A 24,316-nucleotide genomic window follows, 5' to 3' on the forward strand; every position below is an offset into this window, starting at 1 on the left:
GATTCCAAGCATTTCCTCCTACTCCCTCCTTTCTTCCTTCTTCCCTTCCTTCCTCTGTCACTTGCTGTTAGGGACTAAACCCAGAGCTATTGAGTTATGCCCCCAGGACCCAAGCATTTTCTTTTTAGCACATTTAGTCCTCGTAACAACCCTGGGGGGGGGGGAAAGAACTATTATTCCATCTTATAACTGAGTAAACGGGCTTAACAGAGAAGTTAAGTAATTTGCTATAAAACACTTGCTAACAGGAGCTTGGGTGTCCAACTTCAGCGATCTGAAGCACAGTGAGAGCTTGTGTTCGTATCAGTGGGAACAAATGGGTCTCCTTTGGGCGTCTGATGAGTAAACACGGTAATCTGCAGAAGAGTCTTGCAAACTGTACCACACACAGTCTTTTCCAAAAGAGAAGACCCCATTTTGGCCTGCATCAGCTTTATCAGTAAGCGTTCCATGGGCTTAGGTCAGTGCACAAACCGTGAGGATGTACAATGCGTACCTTGGCCGAGTGACCTAGGCCACTGCAGCATCACCAGTGGCACAAAGGTCTACGGTGTGCTCTGGACGCAGCACCTGTGGGAGGGCACAGCATCACCAATGTGGCATATTGTAAGACCCTGGAGGCACGGGAGTGGCCAGGCCCTGCCTCCCCCAGGCCAACCCCTCGAAGCATGAAAGTGTCCAAGTCCTACCCCTTGAGGACCACCATGGCCCGGATCTGACCATGAACACTCTAAGGGCCCTGGTGGCTGGACCCAACCCCTCAAGATACAGGAGGCCAGGCTCTGCCCTACAGAATGAAAAGCTCAAGAGCAGGCCACCACAGAAAACTCCGCCCACAAGAAACCCTGTATAAAAGCTGCCTCCTGCTGAGCTCTCTGCTGCTTCTCGTTAGCAGAGGCAGCCACCTCCTGTGTTTCCCCCTATAAACCCCTCCTGTGAGGCTTGTTGTGACTGTGGTACTCCTCCACTCCAGCGGCAGGATACTTTCGCCTCAGAGCTGCAGCACTTAGAACAGATTCTTGGCCAAGCATATCTAATCTGAACAAAGTGCCCCAAGTCCTGACTATGAGGCATTTTATGAGAAGACTCACTTGGACTCATTAAAAATGTCCATGTGAATAGAAAAGTCCATGTTATGAAAACAAACATAACACAAGAAGACTGTTCTAGAAAAAAAAAATCTAAAGAAATGTGTTTTCTTACACAGCTAAAGACACTGTGTAAAACCTGACTGTGTTCTGTTCTTCCTGAATGCCATAAAGGACAGTTGGAGAATCAGGGAAAACTTAAGTGCATCTTCTAGATTAGCTAATGTTGCAGCATCAATGCCAAATTTATTGTGTGTGATGACAACACTACAGTTCTGACTGAAGGAATCAGAGGACGCATGCTTCTAGTCTTAAGTATTTAAGTGTCCCCAAATCTGTGACTTTCAAAGTGGTTGAGCAAAACAACCTCTCCCCAAATATATCAATATCAATAAATATACACATGTCATGTCATAAGCATAAGTATACATATATATTGAGAGAGGATTTAGGCATACAAATAATATAATGTGAATAATAGAAGGTGAATAAAAAAAAAGAAAGAAAAAGAAAAGCTGGGTGGTGGTAGTGGCACACAACCTTTAATCCAAACATTTGGGAAGCAGAGGCAGGCGGATTTCTACGAGTTCAAGCCCAGCCTGGTCTACAGAGCTAGAACCTCCTTTGTTGTTGTTGTTGATCCTTACTACGGGGCCTCAGATTGGCTTGGAACACACCAAAGTGGAGCCCAGGCTAGACTTAAACTCAGTTTCCCAACTGTTGGAATAACAAGTATGTGCTCTCCCACACCTGGCTAGAACTTTTGTTTTTGTTTTTTGAGACAGTGTTTCTCTGTGTAGCCCTGGCTGCCCAGGAACTCACTCTGTAGACCAGGCTGGTCTCCAACTCAGAGATCTGCCTATCTCTTCCTCTGCCTCCTGAGAGCTGGGATTAAAGGCATGTCCCACCACTACCCAGCTGAACTCTCTCTCTCTTTTTTTATTTTAATTTTTCGACAAGGGATCATGTAACCCAGGCTGGTCTTGAACTCATCATGAACTCTTCACCGCCTCACCTTCATCCTCAAGTGCTAGGATTACAGGCAGAATCATAATCACTTTGGGACCTTCACCGTAACCAGCTCCCCAGGTGACATTGCTGTACCTGAAGTGTGTGTCTAGGTTCAAATCCTAATTCTGAACCTAGTTTTGCAAGTCCGGTTTCTCCTCCTCCCTAGCCAGGCTGCCAGGCTCCTGCTATACCTCTGCCCCCTCTGCTTCCTTTAGTGCAACAGCTAGAAGCCGCTCAGCTGCAAGACCCCATCCAAGTCCCGCCTGTGCCCCGGGCCTCGCTGACCTGCGTTGAGCTTCCTGTCCCCTGGCAGCATTCAGTGTAGAGATGTATGCTATACCCCTGCGGCTAGGCTTTCCATTTACTTCAGTTAAGTCAACATCATGATACCGAAACCTGTGACTTCTTATTGTAGTTTTTAAAATTATTTTTTATTTTTATGCATAAGTGTGTGTGCTTGTGTGAATTTATGTCCCTACATGTGCACAGGAGCCCTTCGAGGCCCCCCAAAATGGAGTTACATTGGTCATGAGGCGTGATGTACGTGCAGCAAATCCAGGTCCTCTGCAAGAGCAGTAAACACTTTTTTTTTTTTTTTTTTTTTCTGGAGACAGGGTTTCTCTGTGTAGCCCTGACTCTCTTGAACCCACTCAGTTGACCAGGCTGGCCTCAAACTCACAGATTTCCATCTGCCTCTGCCTCCCTGGTGCTGAGATTAAAGGTGTTTGCCACCACCATCACTAGCAGCAAGCACGCTCAACTGTGGAACTATCTTACCTGGAAGCCCAACCTAGCTTGTCTGACTTGTACATGTGTGTGAGTGACAGTGTGCATCTGTGAGTCCAGGGACAGCTTTCCAGGGTCAGTTCTCTCCTTCCACCTTGCTGAGCCAAAGCCTCTCTTGTTTTTGGGTGCTGTACTGTGTATGCCAGTCTAACTGGGCCAAGTGTTTTGTTTATTTGTTTGTTTGTTTGTTCATTTTTGTCTCCATCTTCCATCATGAGGTAGGAATGATGGGATTACAGGTGCACACCAAAATGTCTAGCTTTTTAAATATGGCTTTCTGTACTTTTGTCCTCTGAACCTGTGACACTTTTTACATCAGGGATTACATCTTTCTTGCACCCTCCTTGTGACTAAGGTGAAGGCTCAAGTCAAATGTTGGCTAAAACCAAGAGTGTGAGGGGCAGAGCAAAGAGAACTGGCCATGGCTGTGTCTGCAGGGCAAGGGCATTTCATCTGAGCCTGGGATTCCAGGCTGCCTCAGAACCATGTGCATTTGGGGTTTGGCTGCTTCCAGCTGTTCCTGTCCCTCCCCCAAAAAAACCATTTGCACCCTAAATTTACATTGAGCTTAATTCCTGAGAAAAGAGCTGCCTGCCACCTCTCCAAACCTCCTTCATCATTCAGAGTCCTGGATTGTGACTCTGAGGTTGTGAGGGAAACTCAGCCAGAAAGGACAGTGTGGGCTGCAATGTAAGGAGAGGTCTGGGTTTCTTTGAGTAATGGGTCCCCTACTCTGTGGCAGTCAGTCTACCTACCCAGTACCCTCCTGGGTCATCTGCCCAGCTGTGTTGGAAGCAGTTGCAAGTGGCAGTCTGGCTGTGTGGGGCTGGGGCCATCTTGGATGTTCTTTTTGAATCCTCTAACACAGCTTCCTCTGGCCAGCCAGGCTTCTTTGCTTCACTTGACAACACCCCAGGACAGAGCTAGCTTCTGTTTACTGTTTTCATGGTCCTGCTCTGTCTGCCCAAAGGTTTAGCCTTCAGGTAAAACAAGATCATATTCAGGTAAAATGAAGGACTTGATGTTCCTTCTCTCATCTGTCTCACTCTGCCAAGGAGGCTGGTGACCCTGAACCTCCCACCTGCAGCACCTGCCCCAAGTGGAATGGAACCCAAACGTTCCAGGTGGTGAGTGGGAGCATGCTGGAGGAGGCGCAGGGCCCTCCAGGTGCTTCTCAGCCTCCAGGCACCCGTCCGGGCCCAGATCCAGGATGTACCCTACCTTATCAGCCACAGGACTCAGTGAGGCTGGAGACAGAAAAACTGCAAAGGTAGCAGTCCACAGAGGAGCAAGTAAAGGCCAGTGAGCTGTGCCATCTAAGCACGGCTGAGAAGAGATCCAGGAACTAAGAGTTGGTCACTAATGGAGGCAAACAGAAAGAGAAAACTCAATGGTGTGGCCATCTGCTCTAGCCTCTGAACAGCTGCTGGGGATGGAGGGGGAGTCTGGAGCTTGGAATGTGATAGTGCTGGCTGGTGACCCCATCCCCATTACCAAGAGAGTGGTGGAGTCCGGTCCCCAGCCCTGCAGGAGATGGGAGATGATTAAATATGGGTCTCTAGTTTGACTGGGCTCTGTTTCAAGGCAAGCCATGGAATATATGGTCCCTCCCAGGTCCTCCTGTCTGTCCTGGAGGAGGTTTCCAACACACAAGTCAGGAGGCTGGCGCATAATTGCAGGCCTATGCTTCCTTCAACATTAGAGAACTCTAACAGAGTCTCCAGCACTCAGGACCAGAAACAATCTTACTAATTTTACTATTAACCTTATTCCCATCTTTTATTTAAAATAATGCTAAGGCCTTCAGCCTCCCCCAAAGCTTTTTAAGTCTGCAAGAGCAGGCTATTGAATTTTTGCTGAAAAAGCCTTCGTTTCTCTCTGGCTAAAAGGGGATGGGAACAGAGGGCTACTAAAGTGGAATAACCTGAAAAAATGTGGGAATTACTGCTGGAGTGTCGTCAGAGCCTGAATCATCGCAGATAGATATTTTTTTTTATTTTGCCCTCTTCTCCTTAATCAGTTTCACCCTAATTAATTCTTTCTGTGGCTGAGTCTTGTTACATTAGACAGTCTGCTGATTATTTCCACAATCAAGAGACTGTATATCCATGCATTTTTAATAAGGAGCAACTGCATCCTTTTTCATAAGTGATCTTGCTGGCTGGCAGTTGAAACCACTAAAATAATTTATGGAGCAGATTTCATACTTTTACAGAATTGTTTGCCGTCATATTCATCCTGGGTGACAATGTGGAAGAGCTCTAGAGCCGGTTGTAATCGGCAGAGAGCTGGGTATTTAGCTTGGCAATCTTCAATGTCAGGAGCTGCTTATTCATAGGTCATTGATTTTTAAAAAATAAACAAAGGGTAATTTGGTTTTACTGGCTGATGGAGTCTGGTGCACTAGCCTTGAAGGCCATTGTAATTGTATACTTAGTTTAAAACCTTGACTCACGGGAGGAACTTCTCAAGGTTGACCCATGCCCTGCCTCCATCTGAGACTGGCCCAGGCTGGCTGGCCACCTTTGATCATTACTCATGTGGTGGGTTGCTCTCTCATACTTGACCTTGATACCTCTGGGAGCTTGCAAGCCAGAAGCAAAGCGCAGAGTAATTCCAAATCTTCAACCGTTTCCTGTTTAGCATAGGAAGAGGACAGTCCCTCAGAGGGAAAGAAAATGATTTTGTTTTAGGAAAAGCACTTGGCCTTTGGTTATGTGGTATGCTGGAGAAAACACTGAACTTTTTGTTGTTGTTGTTGTTGTTTTTCGAGACAGGGTTTCTCTGTGCTGCCTGGGCTGTCCTAGACTCACTTTGTACACCAGGCTGGCCTCGAACTCACATCGATCTGCCTGCCTCTAGTCTCCCTGAGTGCTGGGACTAAAGGCATGCGCCACCACACACGGCTTTGGAGACAACTCTGAAACTAACAGTTTGACACAAGAGACAAGCAGTGGCCACGCCAGCTAATGTAAAAGGTCACTGGCCTGAGAGACAGCTCCAAAGGAAAGGGTGCTCATCACAAGCCATAGGATCTGAGTTTGCTCCCCAAGACCCATGCAAAGGTGGAAGGAAAAAAATGACTTCCCCCAAATTGTCCTCTGAAATTCACATACAAAATGCAGCACACGTGTCCACATATATATTATGTCCAAGAGTGAACAAACACACACACACACACACTCACTCACTCCTTGGTAGAAAGGGAGCCTTTCTTCTCCTTGACTCAGATCATAGATTGTTGGAGCCTGAACTCCAGGCAGCATCAAGGGTCTTTTGGTCTGGAAGTTAAGTTGGGTCTGCAGCTGGGAGACCTCCAGGAGTCTATAGGAAACACTGAACTTGTTTTCTCCTTTGCCTACCCTACGCCTTCAACCTTGTAACTAGAAGAATGCCCTAGAATGTGCCTGAAAGGGGGACAGGTGACAGGGTGTGCTCTCCCCTGCTGCTCGATTCTCTAAAGTTTGCCCAGGGAAGCATGGTGATCCTAGAGCCCATGTGAAGGGCCACCATTGGCTGGGGAGAGGAGGAAGCTCATAGGAGCCCCCAAAAGATGGAGGCTCCAGGGAAGCCTAGCCCAGGTCAGGTGCAAAGGCACAGGAGTGAAATGAGACAGAGGGGGGAAGGAGAGAGAGAGATTAGAGAGACAGCTGTAGCCAGAAAAGTGTACATGCATGGATCATAGGCCACTGCAATTTGTCAGAGTTTGAGGAGTTGTCCTGTTTCCCCTCTTGCCACACTAGCTGTTCAGGGAACAGCCCAACTTTCAGCCTCTCCACAGAGCTCAGGGCCCGTGACTAGAGGTGGCATTACATCATTACTCTCACCCTTGCAGGTGAGAACACAGAAAAGGTCTGGTGCAATTATCTTCTGCAATGAAGCAGATCCAAAGTACTGTCCTTGAGAGTGACAAAGGTGTGGCAGAGACTAGAAAAGCAAGCCCTGACTGAGGCATTTGCCTTTACATGGCAAGCACGGCACACTGCTTAGAGATTCTGTGTCAGCCCCCAACTGCCATTACATAGGAAACCTAGGCCCAGAGAGGTACCCTGTTGACAATTACCCAGTTGTCAAGAAAGGGTTTATACTCGGGTCCCACACCCCTAACCCTTACTCCAACAGTCGCTGTATATCTTGGGTACATTTCCTTTTGGCTAGAGAAAAAGGTGCTGGCTGGAACATCTTGCCCGCTTGTCAGGTATCTTCAGAACATTTGTTCTGCTTTCTTTGTTCCAGTCTCCTCAGGACATTTCTTTGGACCATTTCACTGTAAATCAAAACCGTACCAGAACTGTTCAGCTTCCTAGTCTATACTATGGGCATGACAATAGCAAATTGGGGTTCTGAGTTCATTTAATTGAAAGACTTTAGCAGAGGAGGTAGATCTTTGTGAGGTTAAGACCACCCTGGTCTACATAGTAAAATTCAGGTCAGCCTGGGCTACATAGTGAAACCTGGTCTCACAAAACAAACAAACACCAGTAACAAAATGCAAACAAAAAACCCACCACCACAACAAAAAAGCCAAACAACAACAAAAAACTAAAACCAAAACCAACCAAACAAAATAACCAAAGAAAGCTGAGATCCAAAAGTGGTGTAAGGTTGTAGAGGGATGTTCCCAGGGGAAGGACTCTGGTCCTTGTGTATCAACAGGCAGTGGTCCTAGCAGCTAGGAGAAGAACAGCAAGATCCTGGGTCTCTTCCCTTCCTTTCCCATCAAACCAAAATGACCAGTCCAGCTGAGACCGGGATATGGTAGTGGGAGTCAAACCTAGAAATCACTTCTGAGCTCCTATTACCCTCCCTCCTGTGCTTTGTCTCAGAAAGTCGGGCTGAGGGCTGCAGCTTCCCCTCTCCATTTGATGCTAGGGTGTATTGGTTGTGTGGGGAACCCCAGGAAAGCCAAAACATGGCATTGGAATTGGGGCTCCATTTCCTGAGAACACTGGGGCCTTCGTGAGCCTTATGTAAGAGCTCATTTATTCATTTCCCCCTTTGTCTCAAGCATAGAATTTACCATAGAAAATAAAACGCAACTGAGGAGACCTCCCCACCAGCTTGCTCCAGAAGCAATTTAACCCTACCAAGGTAAGTAAAACTTCCGAAGTTACAAGAAGGAGGTCTTCAAAGGAAGCCTGCAGACCCATATGTGTACCAGTCTCTAGACTCCCTAGAGAACAAATAGACAAAAGTCCATCATAAGAAACAAACTCGATGTTGCCTCAGGTAGGCCAAGTCATCCAGCAGGGCCTGCGCTTCCTGGGAGAACCAGAACCACATAGCCCTCTTAGCCATCAGGGCAGCTGCTCGAGCACACTGCTACGAAAAGTGTGAGTTCCAAGATCTGGGCTGGGTTTGGGCCTTTACTGCATGTGTGCTGTTTGACCTTTAACATCTTTGGATTTTGATGTATCCTGAAAAAAAAGTATTGCCTCACAGGCCAGGCTAAGATAACATATGGCAACATGTTATGCATATAGAGGTCAGAGGACAACTTGCGGGTCCTGGGGATCAAACACAAGATGTCAGAATTGGCAGCAAGCACCGCTGAGCCATCTTCAAAACAAAACAAAACAAAACAAAACAAAACACAACACAGTAAGACTTTCCCAGCTCCTTTGAGGCTTTCTACAGGTGGATTCAACAGGTAACTGGTCACAGATTTCTCTGCATGAGGTTTTCATCAGTCAGTTTGCATAAAGTCGTGCCGTGTAACAGACAGTCTCAAGCACAAAGGATTCCTTCCCGCTAATATTCCATGTCTGTTATCCGGTACTATGTGATGCCCTCTCCAGTCCAGGCTGAAGAAGCAGGAACTGGCCGGGGACAAGACTCCCTGAGGAGACGAAAAAGAACAACAGGAACCCTCCTCAGCGACTCTCACAACCACTCTTCCTACCTCTTGTAATCTTCATATCATAATGAATCAAGTCACATGACCGATTCTGATCTCAGAGTTGGTAGGAGGAACACTCTTCTATGACAGTGGGCTGTGTGGTAGCTGGACTTCATGTGTTTGTGACAAACGCAGAAGAGAAACAACAGGAAGAAAGACTTATTTTGGCTCCTGGTTTCAGGGGTTTAGTGCACGGTAGGCTAGCTCTGTGGCTTTGGGTCTGAGACGAGGCAAAACTGTGTGTGGGAAGTGAGGCTGGCTGTTCACTCACTTCAGGGTGGGCAGGAAGCATAGGACGGGGAGGCCCAGTGGCCTACTGAGAGGGCCCCTCCCCAAACAGTAGCAGCAGCTGGGGAACCAAGCCTTAGCATAGGAGCATACAGGGAGACATTTCAGATTGAACCGTAATGGGGTAATAGCCAAGAGTTTAGAATAAATAGGATAGGTTAAACTACTCTCTGGGTTTTAGGTATGCTGAGGGTCACATGATGACAAGCTGCATTATGAACTCTATTAGCCACTGAATATGTGTGCCCCCCTCTGCCTTCCTAAGCTTTGCCCGTCTGTCGACGCCTGCATCAAGTCCCTCCTCCTTCCTGCATGCTTCTTTACTGACTCTTCACAGTGTTCCTTGCCTCTACCATTCATTCTGCCTGAGAAAGATGGCTGCATTTTGCCTTCCACTGGGGGATCCGTTACTTCAGTCTGTTTATGGAACATGTCAGCAAGAAGTTAGGGAGTAAAGTTAAACACTTTGTTATAGAAATTTCTTTTTAGGGAGAAATCCTGTATCCTAATGTGACACTTCCCACGTTCATAGATGGGAAAATTGAGGGTCTGAAGAGTAAGGAAGGTGTGCCCATCAGGAGTGGCCTTCCAGTCCTGAGTCCCTGGGGTCCTGAGTGCCTTACCGTCTGTGCAGGTTCATGTGGGCGTGCACACGTCTTGCATGCATGTGCATATCCCTGTGTGTGGAGACTGAGGACAACCTCAGTGTTCTTTTCAGGAATCACCCCCTTGATTTTGAGAAAGGTCCTATTTTTGGTCTAGAGCTCGCTAATTAAGCTAGGCTGGCTGGGAGTGTACCCAACGCCGGGATTTTTCCCCCCAATACCTCTGGGAGTTGAACTCAGGGCCTCATACTTGTCAAGCACTTTACCTGATTAGCTGTCTCCCTAGCCCAACTTCCTTTTTAATATATTTTTAAAATTTATTTACCTTTGTTTTATGTGCATTGGTGTTTTGCCCGCATATAAGTCTATGTGAGAGTGTCAGGTCTTGGAGTTACAGATAGTTGTGAGCTGCCATGTCGGTGCTGGGATCTGAACCAGGTCTTCTGGAAGAGCAGCCGGTGTCCTTAACCGCTGAGCCATCTCTGCAGCACCCACCTCGCCTCCCAGCCCATGTTTAACCTTCATGGATCATTTCTAAGCCCATCTCTACCCTTGTCTGTTGTCTGTATACCTGTGACATGATAAGTGGCAGCTGCTAGAAGGCCAGCTGCAGGGGACATGGGGATGTTGGGTTAAAGACAGTACTCAAGTAAGTCTCTCAGTGAGCAACCTAGAAAGGGTTGCTCTAAAATCTGACTACACGGAATTTAATTTATCTCTCCATGAGGTCAGGGCCACATTTTACTGCATGCTGATAAAAGCCTGGGCTCTGTTGCCATGATTCTAAAGAAATTCTGGCTTCCCTCTCTTGGTAAGAATTTGGAGACTCTGCCAGGAGGCAGAGGCATACCTTTAATCCCAGCACTTGGGAGGCAGAGGCAGATCTCTGAGTTTGAGGCCAGCCTGGTCTATAAATCTAGTTCAGGATACACAGAGAAACCCTGTCTTGGAAACAAACAAACAAACAAACAAACAAACAAAAAAACAAACAAAAAAAAAAAAGAAAAAGAAAAAGAAAAAAAAAATGAAATGGAGCCTCAATTTTGCAAGACCCAAAGTGAACGCAATGGAACATTTTCTCCTTCCCTCACCTGCAATTTTGGTTTCCAAGACAGGGTCATGTCCTCTTTCTCGTCAACGCTGAGGCTGCCTTCCCCTGAAGATAGCATCTTTCGCTGGGCTGACCTCCCCTTGTGGCTGGGTTCCTGCTTTGGACTATGCCACAGTCTGACTGTGTCCCCACCAAAATTCATCGTGGACTTTAATCCTTGTGGTGAGAACAAGAGGGAGTGATTTGGAAGGTGAAGTGGGTCTTGAGGGCACTGCGTGTATAGATGGGTCTGTGGGCTGGAAAAGGGCTTGCATGTGTGTGGGGGTGATTCGCCTTCCTTGTCTCTTGCTTGAGATTTGGGAACAAGGTGCTGTCTTGGAAGCAGAGCTGTAAGACTCTGAACCTGCCTTGCTGTGGAGTTCCCAGCCTCCAGAACTGTGAGAAATAAATTTCTGCTACTTATAGATCACCCAGTGTCATGAATTTTTAAAGTAACAGCACCAATGGACCAAGGGAAACTAAAGGTGCACACTTCTCAGAAAATGGACCACTTCCCATGTTGAATCTCAGCAGAAAAGTCCTCCCCCTCCCCCCAAGGTCTCAATGCCCTACTTTGACTCCTCCTTGCTGCTTCTTAATCATCTCTGGCCCATCCTCTTAGCTGGTACCTGTGCCCAATCCATTATGGGCATCATTCCAGACTTTTTCATCCTTTTCGAAGTCCTTCTCCAGTAGTCTGGATTCCTCTGGGCACCATCACTCTGGAGTAGTGGTTCTCAACCTGTGGGTTGTGACCCCTTTCCACGGGGGTCACCCAAGACCTTTGGAAACCACAGATATTTACGTTATGATTCATAACAGTAGCCAAACTGCAGTAATGAAGTAGCAATGAAAATAATTTTATGGTTGGGGTCACCACAACATGAGGAACTGTGCTGAAGGGTCACAGCATTAGGAGGGCTGAGGAGCACTGAGCTCGCGTGTTCTGATTTAGGATGGTGTGTGTGGAGCTGTGTGCACAGAAGCTGCTGGGTAGCAGCATGACACTGGGCAAGAATGTCCACTGCACGGCGGGACCTTGTCCCTGCTCAGAAGGCTAGCTTAGACACGTCATGTCACCTCTCTGGGATAAGCCCCCTTTATTCACAAAATGATAAGATTTCTTGCCTTTCTGACCTTATCCAGAGATGCATTACAGTCAAGAGCACGGGCAAGTTTATTGTTCAATAAATTCTTTTTAACTTGGAAAGGGGCAGGGAGAAGATGAGGGAGGGATGGTGGGATTGGGAGGGAAGGAGGGAGGGGGCTATGGCTGGGATACAAAGTAAATAACCTGTGATTAATATAAAAAAATAAAAAAGTAAAAAATAGAGATAAATATACAAAAATAAAAAATATAAATTCTTTTTTTGTTTTTTAAGTTAACAGACAAATTATTGGGCATGATTATAGCATAATCATGCTATAGCATCTCTGTAGACGTGTGTCCTAATACTTTTTTTCTGTTTTTTGTTTGTTTTTTGAGACAGGGTCTCACTATGTAGCTCTGGCTGTCCTGAAGCTCACTGTGTAGGCCAGGCTGGCCTCGAACTCACAGCGATCTGCCTGCCTCTGCCTCCCGAGTGCTGGGGCAAAGGCATGCACCATTATGTGCAGCTTGCACTGTGTATTCACTCATTCCCGTCCACAGCCCTGCCCCTCCTCGCGCTCATCCCCTTCATGTCACAGCGCAGTCCCCTCTGTATGCTAGTGTGTCAAATACACTCCATTACTTTCTTTTCTCTGTCCTCTTTTCTTATGATTTATTTACTTCCTCTCAGTCTCCAGTCTACATTCAGCACCTACTCTCAAGCACACATATATTTCCAGATTCTCTCTCTCTATGAATATGTAATTTATAAAAATATATTATAATATATTATGTATAATGTATAATCCTTATCACAATGTTTTCAGGAAAAATAGATGCAACCAGAGATCTTCATGGGAACTGAAATAAGTCAGACAACTACTTACATATGGACTCTAGACTTAAAATTATATATGTAATTATATATATTTATATATTACATATTATATACATAGCATATATCATGCATGTATTATACATGTTATGTATATATTATGTATGTAATATAGTATACATGATACATTAAAATACATTATATATACCTACTATATATAACATACATAATATATTATATTGTAATGTATATATTATAGTATATGCATATATAATGTATATTATAATATATTATACATAATTATACATACATACATAATATATAATGTATACATAATATCATATATATGTACTTAAATTTAAATCTAGAGTCCTAAGAGAAAAATGGTAGCTGTCTGAGTGACTTATTTCAGTTAACATGATGATCTTTGGTCACATCTATTTTTCCTGAAAACTCTGTGGTTTCAGTTTTCTTTATGGTTGAAAAATTCCGCTGTGTGTGTGCCACATTTTATTAATCCATTCATCTGTTGGAGGATGTCTGCACTGGTGTCGTAATTTATCACTTACGAATAGTTCAGCAATAATTCTGGGTGCGGAAGTATCTCTGTGGATATAAACCTAGAATCCTTACGCAACACAGCCCGGAGTGGTGTAGCTGGGTCACTGGCACTTCTGGTTTTAGTTTTTAAGGAACTTCCACACTGAGTTCACAGGGTTTGTACCAGCTGACATTCCCACAAGCAGGGTAATGCTTTCTCGTTCTCTGCATCCTCACCAGCGTTGGGTGCTCATTTTCTTGATGATAGGCATTCTGAATAGCAGGAGCTGGAATCGCAAGGCAGTTTCAGTTTACATCTTTATTTTATTTCCTAAGGGTGTTGAACACTTTTAAAACTATTCAATAGCCACGTATAGCTCTTCTTTTGAGAAGTGTCTGCTCAGCTTATTGCTCAGAGGATGTAGCTTTGGGTGTTTAGTTTTTTTTTTCAGTTCTTTCCATAGTCTAGATCTTGATCCTTTGCATAACAGGGCTGACTGAGATGTGTCTTCTCACTCTGTAGACTGTTTCTTAACTTCAGTGGCAGTTTCTTTTGAGGCACAGAAACTAATTTTATATAATCCAAGTTTCTCTGTATGTAGAATCAACATCATAGAATATAATTTTTTAATCGGGATTATTTCCTATATTATTATGACCTTTTATGTAAAGTCCTCTCTCATGCTTATATCTCGAAGCCTTTTCCCTCTGTTCCTTTAGCAGTTTGAAGGTTTCAGATCTTACATTGAGGTCACTGATTCACTTTGAAAAAGATTTTTATGCAGGGCGGTAGATAGCATCTTTCTTCTACAGATGAATATTAACTCTTCTGAACACTTTATTGCAGGTACTATCTTTTTTCCAATAAATGTTTTTTACATCTTTGCTTAAAAAAATTAGGGAGTTATAGGGGCTGGAGAGATGGCTCAGTGGTTAAGGGCACTAACTGCTCTTCTAGAGGACCCAGGTTCAATTCCCAGTACCCACATGGCAGCTCACAGCTACCTATAACTCCAGTTTCACAGGATCTGATGCCTTCTTCTGACAGGAGGGCAAAATATCCATACACATAAAATTAAAATAAATAAATCTTAAGAAAAGAAAATTAGGGCTTATAGCTGGGTGGGTTTATTTCTGGGGCTTCTGCATGTCTGTTTTTGTTCCAGTACTATGCTGGTTTTGAATGGTGTATATGTGGAAATGTGTGCGTGGGGAGGTCAGAGAAGGCCATCTGGTGTCCCCCTCTATCTCTCTACCTTATTCTTCTTAACACAGGCTCTCTCAGAGAACTGGAAGTTCACCCTTTTGACGAAGCTGATCGGCCAATGTGCTCCTGTGATCTGTCTGTCTCTGCCCTCAAGGCTAGGTTGCAAGAATGTGCAGCCAAGCTTGAATTTTCACGTGGGTTCTAGGAATATGAACACAAATGTTCCTAACCATTGAGCTATCTTCCCAGTTTCCCACGTAAGAACTCTTATCAGGAAAAGTATAGTTATATATAATATGAAACAGTCCTGACTATCTGTTAGCTTTATGTTGGCTTTAATTGTTTGTTTTGAGACAAGGTCTCTTTATGTAGCCCTGGCTGTCCTCAAAGTCACTATGTAGACCAGGCTGGCCTCAGACTCATAAAGATCCTCCTGCCTCTCCTCCCAAGATTAAAGGTGTGCTCCACCATGCCTGGTTACTCGATTAAATAGAGGGCTCTACCTTGCCTTCTACAAAGATTAAGGACTTCAAAACAGTCATGGCTAACTCTGCCATCTTGGGCTCAAGAGAACCAAGTGTCTAAGGTTCTGTGGGCTGACTGCTCTGTTCTGAGAGCCAGTGGCCTCTGGACTCCGCTGGGTCCTGAGAGCTTGGAGCCTGGAGTCTTCCCTGGAACCCAGGTCTGATTGTCCCTCCAGCCCTCATAGAGGCCATGTTAGCAAGTGTCTACCATAAGCCATTCAAGGAGACCTTGTGTGTTCCAACCTACAACCATTTAAATGACTTATTGCCTCAACAACGGTGTTCTATGAGGACCTTGCAGTCAGTGTTGAGTGACATGCTCTGAGTCTATACTTTTGGTTCGGATTTACCTCTCTTGGCTGTGAGCACTTCCTTACTATGGGCAGCCTGACCTTTGCTGGGACAGCTGATGTACTGGGCTGGCAGAATGCCCTCTCCCTTCCCTGGCCTGTGTCAGGCAGGAGGGACCTGTTTCTTCTTGTGGTTGGTCTGAGTGCACAGTGTTTACCTAAGTGGGGGAAGGGCTGGGGGCGGGGTGTGTGCAGGAGGAGATTAGGAGGCCCGCAGAATCTTCATGCCATGTTTCTTAGGGCCCTTGACAGGGCCATCACCTGTCTGGGTTACATCCAGAGTCTTGACCACAATGAGAAAGCAGAATTGGAAACTGACGTCCGGCTGCCTACCCCTGCTAATGTGGCTGACCAGTGGCTGTATCTGGCGGGTCCTGGGCGGGAGTGGGATCCAGACTGTGAGTCTGTCTCACAGGGCAGAGGCAGGGTTAAGAGAGCCAACCAAAGCTCTCAGGACTAAGAACAGCAGGAAACTCTTCCCTTCCTATAACAGGTCAAGGGCGTCCTAGACTTTGACCAGATACAGGACTGAAAACCTTAAGCAGAGTATGGCGTTAATGTTCCAGAGAGACACACGCACTCTCAGAGCCAGGCTCCTAAGGAAAGAGGCAAGAAAGATGAACTACCCTCCAACTTCCGTTTTCTGTTCTTCCAAACCCATCAGCCCCACCCCGACCCCCACTGGAGAACTCCAGAAGACTAGGGAAATCCTACACAATGCATCCATAGAGATCGGTCCCCTGACACCCAGCAAGGGGAGGGCAGGGAGCAAATGTGTAACCAACAGCGCAGTGGAGCGACATTCAAACACGTGTGCTTAGCTGAGGTTCTTTCAAACTGAAACCTATTCCTCCCTGCAGCACCTTCGTAGAGGCAGAAGCCCTCTCGGGGATAGAGGCTCCCACCTGACTCCATTTAAACGATCCCTTCTCTACTTCTCTTCTCCTCTCTGCCTCTGTGGGAACATCTCCCAGCCACTAGGACTGCCTGGACCCATGCTTTCTGTGTAGGCTTACTTGGCCCCACAGTGGCGTCTGGAGAAAGCCCCTTTCTCTTCTGAGCTGCCTTCCTCTCTCCACTCAGCCAGTCTGGGATGTCCACTCAGCCCATCGCTGTTCTCTGCTGATGTCCCTGCCCTCCATGAGTAGGCCAGTCACTAGTAAGGTTGCTGCTGCCCATCGCTGTTCTGGGGCAGGGACTGAGGGACTGTATTTGCGGCCCACAGGTATCACCTCAGAGCCAGGGTGAGCTCACATGAAGCCATGAAGGGCCGTTGACTGGAAAAGCACAGAATGCTGAAAAGCTGTCCTCTGGTAGGCCAGAAAGTCCCTCCTTGCAGAGGAGCAGTAACATCTTACAACCACCAGGTGTTGGCTTGAAACCTGGGGATTCATCCAGGAAGGATGCCCACACTGCCTGTCCCCGTGTCTCCATTTCCCACCCACACACTTACCTGTCACCCCAGCCATATCTAAACCTGGGACCAGCCTCAAGCCAGTCAGGAACTTACCACAAAACATCATCCTTTGATGTGGTGAGGCTTCTGAGTATCTTAGCCAGACATGAATTACTTTATTTCATTATTTTATTTCATTCTGTTTTTCAAGACAGGGTCTCACGATGCAGTTCTGGCTGTCCCAGAACTCACTGTGTAGACCAGGCTAGCCTCAAACTCATAGAGATCCACCTGCCTCTGCCTCCCAAGTGCACCGCTATAAAGTGTGTGCCACTATACCTGGCACATCTGTTTTATTTATTTATTTACTCATTCATTCATTCATTTATTTATTTTGAGACATGGGCTTACTGTGTATATAGTCTAGGTTGGCCTTGAACTCCTGGCTCTCCTACTTCAGCCTCCTGAGTGCTGAGCAACAGGTGTGTGACACCACACTAGGCCAGACTTGACCTTTCCGCTTCTCACTTACCTCCCTGTGCTGCTCACCTTGGCGCTGACCTGAACGGAGTATTTATCTGACTGGTATTTCAGTCGGCAGCTTTGGTGATGGTTAAGGTGGTGATGATGGTGGTTGTGATGGCCAACACATGCCAGTCTTCAGCTATCCTAAGTGCCTTACGAATACTAGAGATTATTCTTTTCTAACAAAGGCAAAAAGCAAGCCTTAGCGAGATTGTGTGATTCAGCCAGGTCACAAGATCTGTAAGTAGGTCATGGAGACTGAATCCAAACCTAGTGAAGCCCCAAAAGCCACATTCGCGTCATGATCTGTCACCCTCTGATGGCAAAGAGTGGGTTTTCTTTCTTCCTTTTTTGAAGAGGCTTTATTGAATCATAACCGGCATATAATTTGTACATACATATGTATATAATGAAGTACACATACTTAAAGAACACAGTTTAATGGCTTTAGGTATATAAATCACCCATGAAACCATTTCTGCAATCAAGATAATGAATGTGTCCATCATCCCCAAAGCCTCCTGTGTCCTTGGTAACCCATCCCTCACTCTGCCTCTCCTGTTCCGAGGGGGGCAATTGTCTGCTTTCTCACATTATAGATTAATTTGCATTTTAGAGTTTTATATATGGAAGGAGACAGCATGTATTCTTTTTCTTTTTTCTTTAAGTCAGCACAATTATTTTGAGATTCACCCCTGTTGCAACATGCAACAAGAGCTCATTCCTTTCTGTTGCCAAATAGTACCCCACTGTTTAGCAATGCTAAATACACATGTGCCTATCCACTCATCTCTTGATGGACATTTGCGTTGCTTACAGTATTTGACTAAATAAGGTACTACGAACCTTCGAGTACAAGTCTTTCACACGGACATGCTTTCCTTTCCTTGGGGAGAGAGAAAATCTGGGTCATATAGCACAAATGTGCTAGGCTCTGTGAGAAATGGCCAGACTATTTAGCAAAGTGGTTGGAGCCTTCTGCGTCTCTGCCTGCAGTGCATAGAGGTCCAGCCACTCCCCTTCCCCAAACCCTTGGCATAGAGTCTGGTTTTAGCCATTGCTGTAGTTTCATAGTAGTTTCTCATTCGCTTTCAATTTGCGTTTTTTAAAGCTCTAATGACTAGTCATGCAAAGGTCTTTATGTGTGTTTACTTGCCATCTTTGTACCTTTCCTCACTTTTTAAAGACTAAATTATTTTTCTTTTAAATTTAATTTTTGTTTATCATAAATATTATTGTGCACATGTGTGTGCGTGCACTTGTGTATGAGTGTGTGTGTGCTCAAATGCATTCATTTGTGTGTGGGAGCATACACATATGTGTGTGTGTGCATGTGTGTGAGAGAGAGAGAGAGAGAGTTCTTCTGGATTTCTGGAGTCTGTTCTCTTCTCCCATGAGTTCCATGCATCAAGCTCAGGTTGTTAGGCTTACCTACAAAGTACTTTTACTCTCTGAGTCATCCTATTAGCCCAAAATTGGGTTATTTTTCTTATTGTTGAGTTGTAAGTACTCTTTATATAATCTAGAATAAGTCTTTGGTCAGATATGCTCTTTGTTCATTTTCTAACTTTTCTTGTCTATTCAGTTTTTATGTCTTTTGATGAACCAAGATTTCTTGCTTGTTTTTGTTTGTTTGTTTTCTACCTGGCCCTGGCTGGCACAGAACTTTCTATACAGACCAGACTGGGCTCAGATGCAGGGTCTCTCTGTGTAGTCCTGCTGTCCTGGAACTCATTCTGTAGACCAGGCTGGCCCCAAACTCGGAGATCCACCAGCCTCTGCCTCCCAGGCGTTGGGATTAAAGGCGTGTGCTATCACCACCGTGCCTATTTCAATCATTCTTGAGTGTGCTGTTCAGTGGTGTAAGGCATTGGTACACCGAGAGTTTCCCCCCCAACTCAAGGAGGCTGATGTCATCTCTTATGCTGTGTTCACAGTTTCAGTGCTTCCAGATCACTTTCAAATGAATGGTTTAGGACGTGGTGGGGTCTGCGCTGCACAGGTTTAAACTCCCACATCTGCACTGCTTGCTGAAAAGACCCTCCCTTTCCCTACTGGCTGGCATTGATACCCTGAGCAGACAGAGATTGGCTGGGATTTTTGCCTATTTTCTGAGTTTGCTTTCAGCTCCAGCCTTCCGGTTTCCATATATTGTTTTCCCAGATAGGCTCCCTTCGCATCTATAGACTGGCTGCCAGATTCCCAGAGTTAGTTAGTTTGCTTTTGGCTTGAGACAGGGTCATACTGGTCTAGAACTCACTACGAGGTTCAGGCTGGCCCCGAACTCTATCCTGTTCCTGAGTGCTGGGAGAACAGCTGTGCATTGTTATGCCCAGCTTGTATCCCAGATTTTACTGGCTGCCCTGTCTGTCGGTTAGACTGCATTCAGCCTTGCTCCAGCCTGGGCTCTGTGCCCGCCACCTGAGCCTGGCTGCAGCTGGCAATAGGATGCCAGCGGAGGCCTGAAGGGAGAGCGCTAAATATGGTCCCACTCAGCCCCAGCATAGCAGACTTCCCCAGCTACGCACTCGGAAGACTGATACAGCAGAACTCAGACTCAGCCCTCACCCTCATTGGTAGCCCAGTGGTTAACTTCATTAGCTCCAATATTGGTGGATGATAAGAAGCCTGAAGAAGACCACACCCAGCCTTGAGGACCAGTATTCTTTCACTTGGAGAGAAAAGCCTTTGAAGCATGACTTTTCGGAGCAGCGCTACAAAGTTCATGTATCCTGTGTGATTTAAAGAGGCACAGGAACCAGACAGGGCCAGCTCCATTTAATCATTGTGAATAATAATAAAGACAGCCTAGCAGAAGCCCAGGAGTGGCTGCTTCATGTGATTTAGACTCCTCTGCATGTCTGGAAGTGGGCAAGGAGCTTCTGAATTGTTTGGGTGTGTTGCTGTCATTTTGTACCCATCAGAGTCAGCTTAGGCAGTGGGGTCCGGGCCAGTCTTCCAGGCACCAGCCATAAGATGGCTTTTGCCTTTGCAGGCCAGGAGTAGACAGGAGACCCAGTCAGGAGTAGACAGGTCAGGGAGTTGTCTCGGAATTGTGGTATCTGGTCCATCTGAGGTGACCATGTTAACACCAAGTTCTAGCCACGATTCCCACCATTCTTAGAGGAAGCCAAACACCCACTTTCCAGGAAATGCGTGAAGACTACTTCTCCTGGAGGCTGTGTCAAAAGACAAAGAGTCCCCAGGTGTAATGGATGAGGAAATGCAAGGGTGGGTGGGGCACGGCTGAGCATTGTTACAACTGACCCGACACTCAGCCATGGGTCTTGTTCTAGAAGAAAATAGTATCATCTCTGTCCCAGCCTCACTCTTGGGAACAGGAATAAATCAAAGAGGCGTGTGCTGCAGTTTGCCGCGGACATTTTTGGGCTCCCGGGACTTTCTTCTCCTCCCAGGCTGTCACTTCTCTGACAGTCAGATGCTGTAAGTAGCAGCGGGAAGAAACATCCTCCACTGCTCTGGGAGGTAATGAGGGAGATATCTGATGGAGAGGCTGTTCATGTTAACGAAATTCTTTTTCAAAATAAATGTTTTTTTTTTTTTTTTTTTTAGTCTCGCTATGTAGCCCACTACAGCCTTGAACAGGATAGATCCTCAGCTTCAGGGATTAGGGTGTGTATCATCACCCCCAGGTACAAAAATAAAGGATTTAGGCTGAGAAGATGGCTTAGCAGTGGTTCTCAGCCTTCCCAATGCTGTGAGTGTTTCACACAGTTTCTCAGGTTGTGGTGACCCGCCCCCCCAAAAAAAACCCATAAGGTTATTTTGTAATTTTGCTTCTCTTATGAATTGTGATGTAAATATCTGATATGCAGGATAGCTGATATGAGACCCCCAAAGGAGTCCACGACCTTGGGAACTACTGGTTTAGCCTGTACTGTTCCTGGTATCCATGAAAAGTCAGACATGGGGGTATGTACCTGTAATTCCAGTACCAGGGAGGTGGAGTACAAGGATTGCTGGGAACCAGTCCCATCAAGTTGACATCGGCCTCTGGCTTCCACATGTGTGTGCGTCAGCATGTACTCTCTCTCTCTTTCCCTCTCTCTCTCTCTCTCTCTCTCTCTCTCTCATTCTAAACAAATAATGGTTTTGTTTGGTTTGTTTTGGTTATTGAAGGATTTCTCCATGTAGTCTTGGCTGTCCTGGAACTCTGTAGACCAGGTTGGCCCCAAACTCAGAGATCCACTTTCCTCTGTTTCCTGAGTGCTGGGATTCACGATGTGCCCATCATGTGGGGCACAAATAAAGTCAAGACAAGTTTTCCAGTGTGTACCAGGGTAAAGGCGGAATAAAGTGAGATTTTGTGGTTTGAAAATCAAATGCTGTAATGAGACGAGCCTTTTTTTTTTTTTGAGACAGATATATCTAGATGTAAATCCTAGCTCTGATCCTACTGTTTGAAAAAGAACTCACTCTGTAGACTAGGTAGACTCAAACTCACGGATATCCTCCTGTCTCTGCCTCCCAAGTGCTGGTGTTAAAGGTTTACACCACTACATCTGGCATGAGGAATTAAGCGTTTGTTTGTACCCATTCCCACCCTCCACCCCCACCGCCATCCCCGACACAGACACAGTTTCTCTGTGTAGCCCTGTCCTAGGACTTGATCTGCAGACCAGGCTGACCTGGAACTCAGAGAGAGCCCCCTGCTCCGCCTCCTGAGTGCTGTGATTAAAGACGTGCAGGTTCCAGGCCCCCTCGGCAGTTTGTTTCTTCCTCTTTAATATTTCTCTATAAAAGAAGGCAGCACCTATCTCACTGGGCTGTTATGCACATTACTTTCCTTTTACAGTAATAGCTGCTTTTTATTTATTTATTTTTATGAGACATTGTACCTTGCTTTGTTGCCCAGGCCAGCTCTAATTAATGAGCTCAAATGATACTGTTGCCTCTGCCTCCCAACTACAGGCAGGAACCACCTCCCCCAACTAGCAGCTGCTTTAAACTGAGGTTGTTTGTTCGATGTTTAGTTTTTCATTACTTAGCTTAGACTGGCTTGGAACTTGCTATGTAGCTCAGGCTAGTCTCAAACTCTCAACCTTTCTGCCTCAGCCTCTTGAGTGCTGGGATAACAGGTTTGGGCCATCATACTGCTTAAATTGAGTATTATGTGCCAGATATGGTGCTAAATACTTTTCATGCATTGAATCATTTCAATCTGAGTTCACTATTTACATGATGCAAAGAAGCTGGTGCAGGGGCTAGAGAGAGATGGCTCAGTGATTGAGAGCACAGGCTGCTCTTCCAGAGGACCCGGGTTCAGTTCTCAGCACCCACATGGCAGCTCATGGCTGTCGGCGGCTCCAGTTCCAGGGGATCTGACACTGTCACACACAGACAAGCAGGCAGAACACCAACGTACATAAAAGAAAAACAAATCATTTTAAAAAAAATAATAAAAATAAAATCTCAAAAAAAAAAAGAAGAAGAAGTTGGCTCATGGTAGGGTACACAGTAAATGCTCAGGAAATAGTAGCTGGTGTCATCCTATCTTGGAGACATAAAGAAGAGTTCCTTGTTTCTCCTGATCCCTGCTGTCAAAAGCAAGCACCGCTGGAAGAGTGGGCACACAGGCTTTGGAATTAATTCCAAAATGTCAGTGAGCGATAACCCAATTGACCCCGAGAGTGGCTACTGATATGGAAGGAAGGAAGGAAGGAAGGAAGGAAGGAAGGAAGGAAGGAAGAGTGAAGGGCAGGAAATGCGCTGAGTGCTGAGGGGGAACTTGGTAAGCCTTATCTTAGTCACACAGCTCTGCAACAGAGGTAGCAAGATATCCAGTGGGGTTTCATGGGTCAGCTGGGACTTTTGTACATTTGCTCCTTTAGGGATGGCTGAATGGGGGTGAAAGCCAAGATCATGAAGAGCCAGGAAAATTCTATTTCTACATCAATAAATTCAAGGAGCCCCTGCAGCCGGGGAAGGGATTCTCTGGGCCTGGGGGCAGGGCCTGTGCAGGGTTGGGGGGTGTTGTGGTGGAGGGGCGACTCTGTGTGGGGGTGGGGCAGTGAACTGCCTCTTCACATTCTCTGGCTGGGGGACACGGGTGTCTGGCAGTACTCTAATGTCTAGGGATCTTGATGAGTTTGAAGCTGGGACGCTCTGTCCTTCAGGTGCTTGCTTCCAGCCCCAAACTAAACTGAGCTTCTTATAAAAATATCCTGGTTTTCTGTTTTTATAGCTTATAGTGTGCTTCTTCCAGGAAGCAAATACCTTCAAGGGCAATTAATAGAAGACCGGGGAGATCTCCAAGCGAGGCAGTACCGAGGCACAGTGAGACACTTCTGAGAATCTATGTAACACATCTCCAGAGCACATTCTTCAAACTCAAGCAAACAAAACAAAATCCTCCCCTGCCAAGCCCACTTCCCTGTACCCTGGAGCCCCACAAAAAAATCTGTTACCCTTAGGGTCGCATTTTCTTAGGAAGCTGTAGTGACTATTTACTTATTTAGTGTTGTTTTTTCGAGACAAGGTTTCTGTCCTGGACTCCCTTTGTAGACCAGGTTGGCCTCAAACACAAAGATCTGACTGCCTCTTCCTCCTGAGTTCTGGGATTAAAGGCATGCACCACCACGACCACCCTGGCTGACTGTGTGTGTACACATGGCTCAGTGCAGAAGAGGACGCAAGTTCGATTCCCAGCACACTTGCCAGGAGGCTCATAGCCGTTGGGAACTATAGCTCCAGAAATCTGACACCTCTGTCCTCTGTGGGCACCTGCACACCTGTCACACACACACACACTTTATACATACATACATACATACATACATACATACCCCTGTACTGAGGATTGAACCCAGGGCCCACACATGGCGAGCAAGTGCTTTAATATGAAGCTGCATTTCCAGCTGTGGCTGTTGGTGCTCCCCTCCCTCCCCATAGCCACACTGAAGCTCTAGTTACTTTAACATACACGTTTCATATACGATTACAAAGGGTGATTCTTCTGGAAGGCTGTTCAGGAACTCACAGACATGAAGGAACAACCTTGAGAGGCAGGTTCTGCAAGAATGTGCCTGGAGCCTTCAAGTGAATCCCCATTCCTGGGACAA

The sequence above is a fragment of the Meriones unguiculatus genome, chromosome 1 (assembly GCF_030254825.1).
Source record: "Meriones unguiculatus strain TT.TT164.6M chromosome 1, Bangor_MerUng_6.1, whole genome shotgun sequence".
Classification (NCBI taxonomy): Eukaryota; Metazoa; Chordata; class Mammalia; order Rodentia; family Muridae; genus Meriones; species Meriones unguiculatus.